Genomic DNA, 15,085 nt, shown 5'->3' on the forward strand with positions numbered 1-15,085 from the left:
ATTACATGGACATCACACAAACTGGAATGTATCCTTGTCTCTAGTTCACATTCATGAGTGATGCAGGTAATGACAATGATCCATCATCTTGAAAAAGGTTGAGTTAATACTATTTGTTAATTTCTATATTCCACATAGGGCTATGGGTTTTGAACTTTATGATTTCAGGACAAATTTCTTTAATTTCAAAGTCTTCAATTTGAGGAAATTTTAATTTATTAGGCTGGCATTTTACCTCGCCTAATCATTCTATATGGCCCACCTCAAAATTGCTAAACTAACAGTAGTTTATCATCATTAGTTTACATCTGTTATTATCAGTATTTTAACAAACAGTTTATACTTTTCTTTGTCTTTCTTTATAGATAATTACATAGGAAACACACAAACACAAATATATATATTTATATAAACTACATAATATTCATGAAAGGAAACAAAACAATTTGTGTTAATCATTACTACTTTGAAGAAAAGAATAACTCACCCCACCACAGGAATAAGCGTGCATCATGAAATCCAAATACCTTTTAATTTATGGAGATAAAAGTGCTTTTGGAGTTTATTAAAACTGTATTAGGTTAATTAAACAATAAACTGAAAGCACTACTTCTGTTTTTAAGGCCACATTTAAGGTTCCCTCCGGTTGCAAATATTTAACGAACTCTCACAACAAAGTGTAATACCACTTTATGCTTGTGAAGTACTAGTTGTCAGACCACTTTGGCAAATATTTTTTCATTTTCTATTTGTGCTGACATCCCTATCGAGCTCATGATCATAGAAGTATGTTATTAATACACCCTTGCAGAGGCTGTGGGCTGGGCCTCTTCTTCCTATTTATATCCACCAGGCACCCCCAAAACAGGCAGGTGTGGACCAGCTCTGCCTTTCTGCTTAGCCAATTGGTATCAATGTGGATAGCTGTGGGGCCCAACATAAGACATACAATAAAGGTTTTGTTGTCACCAATACACACAAGGGCATGGGGGGTAGGGTAACAGGTTTAGTACAAGGGGCCCAAATTGTTCCTGATTGTATCATAATTCGAGTTGGGAGGAGGAGTGAGAGCGAGAGTATGTGTAGAGGTGAGGATATTGATTGAAATGAGGGTGGTGAAGGAAGAGCCACTGGGGTCCAGGCTCAGCTTGACCTTAACTCATGTTAATACATTAGTCTTGCCAATACTTCATAGAAACCTTCCAAGCATCACATTAAACCCTTAGACACAGTATCCTATGTGATCTTTACAACCAAATGGAGTAGGAACTACTATTGTCCCCATTTTCCAGGAAATTGAGGCTAATAGTGAGATTAGGTAAACTAATCCAGCCTAAATCTTTCTCTGTCAGACAACTCACTTGAGTTACCTCAAATATAAAATTCAGACAGTAGGACTGGCTGACTCCAAGATCATTTGGAGCTTCTGAAAGCCTATGAGGTAAGATGCACAGGCGACTTCATGAATGTACACCTCAAATTGAAGTCTTCATTGTGTTAAAAATTTCTAAAGCATTCCTCTTTTTAAAAAGGAGTAATTAACTAAATGTTTAGAACAAATGATTAAAGGCATATTTAATTGAATGTAGAACATGGCCTACTGCAAGTATATCAGCTGTGATTTGAATAAGTGCAATCTAAATTTGCAAAAACCTGTATCCCTGAAAAGTTATCATTTCTCTGACATTCCTTGTCATTTCAAAAAAGGGAAAATAAATATTCCTCAAAGCTCCATTAAATCCTAATGAATTATGAACAATATCAATGAAATATATAAAATTGATTTCCAAAGCAATTATTTATTAAAGCAAATTGTCCAAGCTTTCCTTTAATAAAAATGATTCTCACATAGTACAATAAAATTTATGCAGATTTTTCCTTTTAAAATACTATATGGCCCAACTCAGAAAAGGTATCTTGATTCATGTCTTCAGCAAAACATTTAAATTTCTATCCCACTCAAGTTCCCTCTAACACTGTAAAACATAGGTGTGTGTGTGTGTGTGTGTGTGTGTGTGTGTATGTGTGTGTGTGTGTGTGTGTGGTGGGAGTGGGGGCGTTGGCTTTAGATCTGCTAGCTGCAATGAGTGTTATTCCTGCAGATGTAACACTGAGTTCAAACTGGCAAGAAATCAGAGTTTGCAATGAAAATGCAAAAATGAGCATAATAAATAGCTATTGGACAAGGAACAAATAAGTAAGACCCAGCCTATAATGGTTCTGAAATTAAGACATACAGAGGTGTTCCCACAAAGCCATTTCACACAGAGACATTTAAAAAACAAACTTCACGAATCCATATAATATTAAGTAAAGAATATGTTCATAAATTGTGAGGCATTATTAATGGCGCTTAATTAATTCAGATATATTCACCCTAAATACTACATTCCCAGACTAATACATAATTAGTAATTGGTTTTCCTTCAGGCAAGCATACACAAAAAGGACCAAAGAAAAAACAACAGCAAAAAGAAAACTCTCACATGTAGTAGACACTGAGATATTTAATCTGATTAGAATAGACAATTCACTACAAATTAGGCCATGTTGAGAAGAAATAGGAAGCATCCAGCACGGGAAGCTACAGGGTGGCTGCTGGGTACAAAGCCTGAATGAGAGCTGCTGGGCAGAGCTGTTCATGGCAGCTAGTCCATCGAGACTGGGGCAAAATGGAAGACGGCAAGAGTGGGAATTATTTTTAAAAGCCCATTTATCCCTCGAAATCTCAAGATGAAGAATAAAAGGGCTTATTTTATCTCCCAAACAACATTCCTACCACTTAAATATGAATGCATATTTTAAAACACGATTCAATAATAAAAATACAGTGGGTGATAAACCTGGGTAAGATGAATACAAAGGATTCAAGATCAGTAAGGACCCAATGGGGAAAATACTGTAATGCATAACTCAACATGACTATTATCTGGGGTCCTGTTTTAACTCTAACTAATTTCTTAGGGAAATCAAATAACAAATATGTCATACCAAATTTCTCAAACATTATAAGTTTTTCAATTGCTTCTGGTTTCTAAGAAAGGATTCTGACTTCACACACACACACACACACACACACACACACACACAAATACCAATTCACCATTGCTGTTAACAATCTCTTTTTCCCCTCCATATCTCTTCTTATCAGTGCCTGAAAAGAGACACTTTCCACTTACTGGATTCACCCTAAAAAGCAAAATTCCTTTGTGGATTCTATGGTTGATAAACATAGGATTCCTCACACCAAATTATTTACTTTGAACATTTTTGCCCTAGGGTTCATTGGCTTCCAGAAGTGAAAGATTAGAAAATTAAAATTAACTCCTACTACCATTTATCCGGAAAATAAGACTTAGCCGGACAATCAGCTCTAATGCATCTTATAGTAAAATAAGACTGGGTCTTAAATATAACATAATATAATATAATATAATATAATATAATATAATATAATATAATATAATATAATATATAATATAATACTGGATCTTATATTATTTTTTGCTCCAAAAGATGCATTAGGCTGATTGTCCCGCTAGGTCTTATTTTCGGGGAAACACGGTAGATGAAAGCTGCAGGTGTTCCCAGAGCTACTGAATAGAATCACAGCTGGAGGTTCTGACACCTGTCACTGTCCCACAAACAGCAGGGCCCATTTAAATGTGCATCAGAACTTTGGCTAGTTCTCCCCAGAGGTCTACAAAATAACCTCCGGTGCATTCCTAAGAAAATATTTTCTCTAGTGTGAGCTAGAAAAGATCCTCAAGATTGTACATGTCCTTCTCCATGCTCTTCCCCAGAGCCATCTGCACTATTTTGGGAGAGGGTAGGGAGTGGGAGCCTGAGGAGGAGCAGGAAACAGAGACATAACAACTTAAGGGTTATAATAAGAAACTTGAACAGATTAGGTAGACTTCCCTGTGTACACAGAACTGTCCAAATTGGGTGCAGTAACTACGACCACCCCTTTCGAATACCTGGCAACAGACTTGTGAAAATTCTTGTAATACCTTTGTAAGTGGGAATAGCACCGTGAATTTATAACAAAGTTCATATTTTATTGGAGATAGCAACCATAATGTCCTTAGAGCAAAGAACATCATAAAAGCATCATATTCTCTTACGTTTTTCTACTATCTTTCTTAACAAATTTGGAGGAGTGGGGATGGGGTAGGGGGAAGATTACCTGAAGTTTTTTTAACCTGATTGATTTTTTACCATGTATTTGATACCTATTTGTAATTTCTTATTCCATGTTTGTAAAAAATTGACTTGAACATCATCTATCATTTTGAAATAATCTTGTAATAATCTTGTAATGCATATTACAATCTTGTAATGCATATAATTTTGTAATGCATATAGGTTGAAATAATTACAAATGTAAAAAACTGAAGTCTCAATATGACTCAATCACGAAGCGCACACTTGGAATGTATGGCTTTCAATACAACTTATGCTGCAAATCAAATAGCAATTGTAAAGTTCTGAGGCTTCGAAGGGGCAGGCAGAGCAAATTAGAGTCAATTATAGAGGTAGGAAAAACAGGCAGTTGATGTTTGTGAAATGTATTTTTACCTGTCTTGAGGAAAGAGGTCAATTTTCTATAGCTGCTCCATCACTATTCATTTTCTGAGATCACTTTTTAAAAGTTCACATCTTTGTTTTTTCAGATAATACAGAATCAAAGATACAAGTACATTTTAATTAAAGCCTTCTTTTGAAATGTGAGCTACCTTCAGACGTCTAGAAAATAAATGCTTTATTTTGACGAGCCAGATAAAAATGTTCTGAGAGCAAAGCACAGTAGAGATGTGAAATGAATTAAGGCACAAAGGTCTGTCATTCCAGCATCTATTAAACCAAAAAGCCCAAATTGTTACACTTAAGGGGATTTTCCTGTTGAACAAGGATCATTAAGTCAATCTTTTGATTAATGGCTACTTGACTACAATTAAAATGTCATCAGAAATATTTAAAATCTTGCTTAGAATCTTACTTAATTTATGACAGAGACAAACCCTATTACAGACCATCTGTCAACGTGGTATCTGCAAGCTCAATCAGACTTCTGAAGGGTGTTCCTCACTGGCTGGCCCACTGCCAACTTCACCCAAAAGAATGAAGTCATGTTAAAATTCTACCTTCCATGAACCAAAGAATTTGACATGAAACTTGAAATAAAGCCAAAAATTTACTATAACAGAGTAAAACCAGCTTTTAAAAATTCAGGAAAAATTTTGCCAAGAAAAACAAGATTTAAATGTGAATGTGGTTCATTCTTAAGTCCCCCAGGCTTGGAGTCAGGAGACATATGACAAAGCCCAGTTCTGCCACTTCATCACTGCCTATCCTTGAGCACATCGCTCCAGCTTTCTTGATCTCGCTTTATACTTTTTCAAATGAGTTCGAGAAGATAAGAGATTGCAAATGATGTATTGTTTGGCCCAGACAGTGATTTAGAAAATGCTTGAATTAATTACCAATTTTTTTCAGACTTGAGAAAATTTACATACAGATTTTGATTTCAGGCTTCTTTGAAAAACTAGACGATCTGGCATCCAGCCTAGATTCACTCATTTGGTGCTGAGCAGCAGTGGGAATGCACCTCTAGTTGGGCACAGGCCCCACCACTCTCGATAATCTTTGGCCTAGATGACTGCTCGTTCCAGGGTTTCAGCCACCACTGGGCTCCAGTGACTGGCACATGGGAGGCAAATACTAGTGAATCTAAAAAACAACTTCCCACAGAGATTCTGTTAATTCTAGAAGACACAGATTACCTCATAAAGTGTTTTATTTCTATGGTATAGGGGGGCAGAGACAAAGATAGGGTAAGAAGCCACAGCCCCGATACGATAATCAAGGACATTGTGTGATCTTGGTCTTTCGTTGCAATTGACATACACACATAGGAGGGATGCCAAAGTGAGATGCTATGCCTTCAGCTGCCTGTCTCCATGTCTTCAGCCTGTCTCCAGAAGGGCATCGAGCCAGAGACATGAAAATCATAGTAAGAGGGACAAGAGCCATGTGGAAATGATGTCATCTGACTCTCTGGTCCCAATGCATCTTGAGACCAGACTACCCCCTGCCATTCTTCCCAGATACACAAACCAATCAACCTTTTAAGCTAGTGGGAGTTAGGTTTCTAACACCTGGGATCGAAGACATCCAAATACAACACTCAAATACTTCATAGAGGTCAAATGAATATAAATTTTTTTGGTCTGGGGAGGATGGCATGAATGCTAGCAATGACACAACACTCCAAGATACCGAACTTGAAAGTTTCAAATGAATATATTTTACTTTTTGTAGCCAGATATATATTATGTCAAAATATTTTAAGACTTCCCGATGTCTCTGTGTATTCATCCAACGATGAGGACACCCTAAAAGTAGAGTGCCCCAAGTGGACTGTGAGAGAAAACCCCCCAGAAGGCAGTGGAAGATGCCACATTAGCAGCAATTATGGCAGTAGGTCCAACAGGCAATGCACTTTCTGCTCCCTGAACTCCAGGCAGAGGGGTCCCCTATGGCTGGGGTCTTGACTGGCTGCGGAGAAGATGGGGAGGAGTTGCTATGTGAGATGGCTGTCTCACCGGCATAATCAGAGGACCTCATCTGCTGAAAAAGTGATGAGAGACAGCCGTGCATTTAGAAAACCAATTGCTCACATGCGATCCATAAAACCTGGAACATGATGGGGATGTGGATGAGCACGTATAGTTCAGTATTTAAAATAAAATGATGTCTTCAGCAAACTTCATAGTTGGGACCTATATTAACATTCCAGAAGGGAAGCACTGAATTCCTGATTCGGTTAGGTTTGGATTTTTGTTTTTCTTTTGATGAACAGGACAGAGGGGCAGCTTGTTTCACTGCACAAGAAAGAACAGTATGAGGAAGGTTACCATTAGGCAGTTTATACAGTTTTCCTGGATTCCCAGTTTAGGTGATGAATGGACCGTGCATTTTTATCTCCTTCCCTTCCAGAAACCCTGTTAAAATGACAGTAAAGGAAGTTAGCAGACAACAGAAGAGGAGACATTTAAAAGAGGAAAAAATGGAGGATTGTTAAGTGACAGAAGAGGAGAGAAGGCTGCCACCTAAATGCCGAGGCCAATTTGCTGTCACAGCTGCAGAACAAGCGCCTGTAGTTCAGGGAGCAGAAAGTTCATTGCCTGTTGCCAACCACCGCACCCCACAGAAGACAAGGGATTGATTCTTTGGGGAACTGAACCCAGGAGGCTTCAGAGTTAACCCCGGGCACAGAGCAGGGCTGGGCTGGGCACAGGAGGCGTGGAAATCTCCACTCTCAGCCCGGGGCCCTCACCCAGGGGCCCTCAGCCCCTACCCACGGCTCTGCTGCAGTCACACCTGCAGCCTGTGGCCACTCCCTGAGGGGACACTGCAAATTCCTCTTGGGAGAACAAGCCCCAGAAAAAACTCCAGCAGTGGGCAATGACCTACCCACCCTCCGGTAAAAGCCCGCAGTGTCAGCAAGCATCGCCACCTGGGTTCCCAGAACGTTCATTCTGCTTTCCAGTGGTTCCTTCTGGAATTTGAATGATTAACAACAAACCACCAGACACATGAGAAAAGTCTCTAACACGAACGAGAAGAGCTGCAACAAATCTGTAATTTTTTCAGTGATATTTAATATCTCACAATACTAAATTACCAAATTCAGTACTTCACAAAGTACTCAAAATCACTGAGACACACTAAGGTGAATATTGACTATTACTTTAACCTAAGGCTATGTATTATTTTAACCAAAGGGAGGAATAAGAGGAGAAATGAAAAGATGTAGGAGAGCTATAGCATCATCTGTCATGGCAGAAAGTCCACCAATAATACCTATAACTGACAAATTCATAAAGAACAGTATAAGCCTATTATGCAGAAATAAAGGGGTAAATATCAGGGGAAATTATTGGTATGTATGTTTGTATGCTGATATGGAAAGTTCTGTAAGAAACAGTATGACGTGAAAAAGCTAGATGTGTTCAATAAGCTCCCATTTATGTTTTTGAGACAGGTTATACATTCACAATTTGTATATGAAACTTAGAGAAAGCACATGAAAGCTGGAGCAGCAGGTTTGGGGATCGGGGGTGGGTGTGAAGTTCCCCAGATGTTATTTTCATAATAATGAAGGGAAAATTAAAGCACTTATGAAGCGTCTAGCTCAGGGGACACATCACATGACTCTACAGCAATGGTCCCCAACACAGGGTGCATGCTCGCTAGCAACGAGACGGCACAATTTCTATTACTATTTATTGTGTATCTAAGAACATTAACCTTGGCAAAATTTATTATACAGTTTTACACATGGCCTCATCGGTCTACATGTTAAAGTCGTGAGCTGTATATTGTAAGGGAGACGACCTGAAGAAACAGCAGAACCCCACAGCCTGGAGGGCTGGCAGTGGAGCATCGTGCCTTCGTCCACGTCCAGGCTATTGCAAAGGACTGCAGCTTGCTTGTGCCCCGCTGAGTGGATTTACGGAACATACCATCTGGCTTTAACATCTGGTTTTAATTAACACTCACAGACCAGACACGTGTTTAAAAGGACGCCTGAAGAGAAACCACCGACTGAAGCTAACACTAAAAACACAAGCACGAGTGAACAAGAATATGGCAGAGCTAACAGAGGGCTGAGCTCCTGGTGCGGTCCCTTATTGTCCATATTACCAGGTCAGAGCACTGATGATTTAATCGCATCTGACAGGAACAGTTTGAAAACAATTGGAGTTATTGCGAAGACTATTTAAAATGTGGGCTCCCATCCATTTTGACTATCAGATACTCACATATCAGTTAAGGGTATGCTGTGCCTTCAGGTATTAGCTGATGACAGTATGGAGCTAGCAAATGCGCAAGTCATTTAAAAACTAAGCACCCCACAGGAACACAAACATCTACAGTTTTTCAATGATGTTTAACATCATGTAATACTAAATGACCAAATTCAGCACTTCACAAAATTTTACTAATTTAATGATTAATGTACAGTAGCTTCTTTCTAGGTTAAAACAAAAGACTAAAAACCACATACCACGTGTGATTCTTACCAAGGAAAAAATGGCCATAAGTACAGGAAAGCCAATATGGCACCAAATTCAAATGAATTCCTTTGTCAGCAAATACTGTTGGCAGATACATAGAAAATACTGATCGGTATTTGAAGACTCAAGGTTTAGAACAAATTGCACAACCTGGGAAATTTGCTTTATGGTTGCATCTAAGTGAAGATGATTCTAACATTTTTCTGCTTCTGGTAAATTATATTCCATACATTCAAAGAACTAGGGTGGGGGTGGGCAGGAAAGGGGTAGGGGACTAAGAAGTACAAACTTCCAGTTACAAAATAAATCACAGGGATGTAATTTACAGCATAGGGAATACAGTCAGTAATATATTTATGGTGACAGATGATTACTAGACTTACTGTGGTGATCACTTTGTAAGGTATATAAATGTTGAATCACTATGTTATACACCTGAAACTAATATAATAGTGTATGTTGTATAATAGTGTTGTGTAAACTATAATTAAAAATAAATTTAAAAATAAAAAACAAAAAACAAAGAGCTATTCTGTGTGGTTGGGAGGGAAACAGAGCCCAAGTACTTTCAAAATTTGTGGAATTTGAAAGATGAGTCATGTGCTTTTCCTTTGCAAAAAGACAAGTGTTCCCAATTCGTGGACCTTTGCAGGGGTAAGAGGTGCCTGTCAGTAGTGTGCTATTTAGCAGAGAAGAAATCAATGCACTTTAAGCTTCCTTTCAAAGTAAAGGTGATGAGACTCAGCATCGACTAAGAAAATAACTGCTTTTCAAGAGAAACTAGAGCTTTGAAAACAAGAGGATTCTAAAAACAGATGTTTGGAAATGTTTCCACTGTTTTGTGATCTTGTGGCCAAAAACAATGTAACTTTGTCACCTATGAAAACTCTTATATCAGCACACCCACACACTTGGAAATAGAATCTTGTAGCTTATTAGAAATCTTTCCAGAGAGTTTTGAGCCCATTTGTTAACGGGCTTTGAACCCATCTATTAAACTTTTATTTATTTATTTATTTATTTATTTATGTATTTATGTATTTATGTATTTATGTATTTATGGATTTATGGATTTATGTATTTATGGATTTATGTATTTATGGATTGATTGATTGATTGATTGATTTGAGATACCTTTTATTCTGAATTATACAAAATCAAAACTCCAAAAAGTACTGCTTATGAGATCCATTGACATTATCTTTTAAAATAACATAATAGTTTTCTTTAAATCTAGAGTTAGCTAAAATTTGTCAGTGTAATAATTACTCTTTACGAAGCTCAAACAATCACAACCACATCAATACTTGACAGAATTCTGAATTTGGATGCTGCAAATTGGACAACATCCAATTAAAATATCAGTATGGCGTTCATTCATCAAAGAAAATGTTTTATTCAAGTTCTCAAAATAAATTTGAGGAGCTATGTTACATTTGAATTGAAGAAAAAGGCCAAGTTAAAATGTTGAAATAAAATTTTCATTTGGTGAAAGCTGAAATCTGTATACAAATTCTAATCACAGATCTGTCCCATGTACCATTTTTCAGGTTTTTAAGAGTCTACCAGGCCAGACCCTTTAATGTCTTCACTGCTTTTGTTTTGCTTTTCCCCTTCCCTTTCTCTCGCTTTCCTTCAGCCTTTTACTTTGCCTCTGGTTCATCCATATGGAGTAGTGTCCATGTTGCTCTAGAAGACTCTTTTTGTTTCTCTTAATATCAGTCTCCATTTTCTTGTCATCTTTTTCATCTTTCACCACCCATTGGGTTTTATTTTCACAATGTTTGGGGACCACCACAGTTGCTATCTCTTGAACATCTTTCATTAAAACATCACTATCTTTTTTAAGAATACTTTTAAGTCTCCTAAGCTCCTTTGGGGCATTCTTTTTTCTCTTTCCAACACTTTCCTTTTCCACTTACTCGATAAGCTTTTACCCATATTTTATCTGAAAAAGCTCACACTCACTCAACATGCTCAGAACCACTAGAAGTCCTCGCACCCATTTGTTAAAACTATAAAAACAAAATACAATACCTTCTAATATGTTTAGAAATTTTCAGGGAAAATGAAATTTAACATCTAAAAGTCAACTAAAAGCTCTGTCAAGTCAACTAAAACTGACAAGTATGGGCTGAGACAAGGACTAGGATGATTTAGAAAAAATGTCCAGTGATATAGTTCTTCCATTTGTATTTATAAATCTTTGTGAGGGTTCTTTTCAGCAACGAAAGCCATTAATACCAAGAATCAAAATATACAGAACCTTAGAGGTAGGCTTAAAAAAAAAAAATCAACATTAAAACAAAATTTTCAAAAACTATACTAATTATACTGGTCTCACTAAAAATCAATCATTTTAATGAGGACAAAATATTTTTCATATTGTTGAAATTATTTTAAAAATTTAATATCACCATTTTCACTTTCTAGATATGCTGCAAAATACACATAACATTAATATTTGCCTATGAACCTAATGTATAAATAAGTACACGTTAGCATGTTTATATTTCACACACATGATGTGTGATCAAAAATATTTGGTGTCTATTGTTCTATGGGAGAGTTTTCAAAATATTCATATCTTTACCCATCTCCTATCCCTGCGGGGTGGGGTGGGGTGGAAAAGGGCATTTGGCTGTATATTTTGGAGGATCAAAGGTCCCCACGTATTTTTGACAGTATTCTCTGCTCCCGGCCACTGAGCCAGCGGGCCCTCTGCATGTTCTGAGCATTTAGTAGGTACCACTGAGAAAGAAACTCTATCGTATTTTATTCGTGCTGGCCAGAGGCAGGCATACTACATATCATTCACTTAGATATAGCAACATCTCATTTTAAAACTGTTGAAAAACACTTTCATATGTGCCACCTGCTTTTTCTCTCATAATAATGACATAGGATTATTCTCATTGAACAGATGAGAAATAAAGTGAAATAAGTCAGCAGAGAACGTAAATGGCCTCTTTTATATCATGAGAAGGAAGGGTAGAATTAGATTCCTCTACGCTAAGCCCTATGCTTGTGCCAACCTCGCATACACATTTCTGAAACTGGACTCTAGAGCCTGAACAGGGTGCCCTACGGAAAGAGATGACATTACAGCCACCACTGTGACCCTGGATCTTACAAAGAAGCAGGGGTCCAGCTGAGTCCCCTGCGTGGGTTTGTGGGAGGATGGGCCTGGTAAAAACAGATAAAGCATGCGAGGAGTTTGCAAAAACTTTGAAAGTTTGGGATACAAATTTATATCAAATGATTGCAAGGGATAAACAGCATTTTTTGGTATTTAAATAACTAAATTGTAACCTTCTACGTTAATTTCTCCTCACCCCCATTTCTAAAATATAGTCTGTTAAAAAAGTTCACAATAACTTGCTTCTGAGTTTTGAGCTTTTCCATCTAATATGCTGAATTAGTCATGTTTTCCCAGTGAGTTACATTCTTTAGCCAATACACTATTTCAAGCATGTGTAAATGCATTATGTTAATAAATGAAACCCAACAGGCGACTCAAGTTTTGTCTAAAAAAGAAATAATTGTTGAGCAAACAATAGTCTAAAGCTATTTTATTCAGAACAATAGGAGACTGTTTCTAAGACATACCAGACTACATTTTTTACATAACTTTCTTTTGTCACTGAAAATGTTTCCCAAAGTTGAAGATATGCTCAACTTAGATTTCAGTTTAGGTTTTAGCATACCCACATTTCCATTACATCGAAATGCAGAAAATCACTTTTTCGTTCAGATTGGAATTTACTTTGTATTTTGATGTAAAGGACACAGGTGTGGTTTAAAAAATAATCATTAGCTCAACTAATATCTTTTTCATAGCTGAAAATAGGATATTTTTAACCCTTTACTTAGATGCACATTTACTAACAAATAAATGTACTGAAGTGTTTTACAAATAATAAAAATAACAAGCCCTTTTCTCATCTGGTAAGAAAAAACTCACCATGACATGATTCGTGAATTTTCAAAAGCATGCCATATCAATTATATATCTCCTACCCACAAGTACCAGTTCACAAACTGTCAAAAGAACAAAAATACTACTGTTTTCATTACTTTAGGAAAAAAAGCACTTCCACACGAGTGCATAAATAATTCTCTACTTTCCCCATCTCCTCCCACTACATTCCACCTATTCTAGCAACTATGAAAATAAAACAAAAACAAAAACCAGATAATTAGATAACAGAGAATCTTAATTCCTAATTAAATCAACGGAAATTAGTTTCGCATTCTCCATATGCTATGAACATGATGGACACACCAGATTTAATACAGGCAGTTCTCACTGGATTTTAAACCTGGACACTTCTAAAAGGTTGGACAGGGAATGATACTCTTCGCTGTTATAAGACATTCAAATATTTTCTTACATCCTTATATTTCAATCATCTTTTTTCTGAATGATTTGAGGCTAATAGTTTTCAGTAAGATAAAGAGCAGACTGCAGGTGAGCACCTGACCGCTCACCGCCTCAGCATTGCAAACACTATGCTCAGGAACAACACAGAAGTACCCTCCAGGGTCCTTCCAAGGTCAGATCTGAGGTATTATGATGCAGATCTCCTTATCAGGTAAACGAGGCAGATCTTAAACAGTGTGTTATTATAGTTTCTTTAATATTCTCAAAATATCTCTTTTATTTCAGGAGTCAATTTAGCATTCAGATGTATTTTCCTCTTTGGTCTTAGAGACTAAATGTTCAGAACCTTAAGCATGCTTGCTTTTGGAAAACAGGATTTAAAGAACCTAACAAAGTTTATCATTCAATATTCAGTTAGAAACATGATTTAGATAACTCCAGATTCATGTTTTGTCAACTCTGAGTAAGTTAATCCCTGGCGATTTATTTTTTTTCTACCTCTAACCCTGTTTATAGTAAAACCAAGGGTTTGTTGCATGAAATTCCATAGGAATCATGAATTTTTTCAATCCTAGCAGAGGAAAATCAAAATTTTCTTGTTTCATTGTATTGAAAAGAATCAACAGGCCCCCAAATGAGTCACCTTTGCTAAGCCCTACATTAGCAAACGAAGACTTAATACCTAACCTAAAAGCAGTTTCGAACTTACTAGGAGTCTTAACCAGTCAATCTGGAATTTTGTGGTCAGCAACAATAGACGTCATCTGCCACATAGGCCCTTTCTGTCCCCCAAAGGAAGATGAGGTAATCTGTTCTTTCCTTATCGCTTCCCCCTTCTGCCTTATAATGCCTTCCATTTTGTATAGCTCCTCTGAGCTCCTTTCTAGTTGCTGGATGAGATGCTGCCCGATTCATGAATCATTCAACAAAGCAAGTTAGATCTTTATATTTATTCAGTTGAATTTTTGTTATTTACCAATGTTAATGATTTTTCTCATGCTCTCTTTTCCCGCCTTTGTACCTTGTTATCACATATATCTCAGGAAAGGCCAAAGGACTTGAATTTATCTACGTCCCTCAGCAGTAGGAAAGGACCCTTTGGCCATGCACAAGTCACTGCTGCCTAATAGAAATGTTCCCTGATCACATGCAGGAGCCACTTATATCTTTGAGAATAAAGAATGGAAGTTTTACCAGTTAGATGTTGCTATAGTTTGAATGCTCGTGTTCCCCCAAAATTCATACGTTGAAATCTTAACCCCCAAAGATGATGGTATCAAGTAATGGGTCTTTGGGAGGCGCTTAAGTCATGAGGGTAGAGCCCTCATGAATGGGATTAGTGTGTGGAAGAGACCCCAAAGAGATCCCTAGGCCCTTCCATCATGTGATGACACAGAGAGAAGGCACCACCTATGAACCAGGAAGAGGGCCCTCATCGAAACATGACCTTGCTCGTGTCTTCATCTTGGACTTCCCAGTCTCCACAACTGTGAGAAATAAAGTTGTTATTTATAAGCCACCCAGTCTGTGGTATTTTGATATAATGGCTGCAATGGATTAAGACAGATGTTCTCCCCAGAAGTCTGACCCTTCAGTAGACTAGACTGTATAAGTG

At 37.3% G+C, this 15,085-nt stretch overlaps 1 protein-coding gene and 1 pseudogene across 2 annotated transcripts in view; both read right to left on the reverse strand.

Annotated features, from left to right (window-relative positions):
- Positions 1-15,085, reverse strand: part of PIP4K2A (phosphatidylinositol-5-phosphate 4-kinase type 2 alpha) — a 145,397-nt gene that overhangs the window by 66,676 nt on the left and 63,636 nt on the right. The gene's annotated exons all lie outside the window — the stretch shown is intronic.
- Positions 10,649-11,027, reverse strand: LOC109452247 (protein LLP homolog pseudogene; annotated as a pseudogene).

This window comes from Rhinolophus sinicus, chromosome 1, assembly GCF_057876585.1.
Source record: "Rhinolophus sinicus isolate RSI-liver-muscle chromosome 1, RSI-T2T, whole genome shotgun sequence".
Lineage (NCBI taxonomy): Eukaryota > Metazoa > Chordata > Mammalia > Chiroptera > Rhinolophidae > Rhinolophus > Rhinolophus sinicus.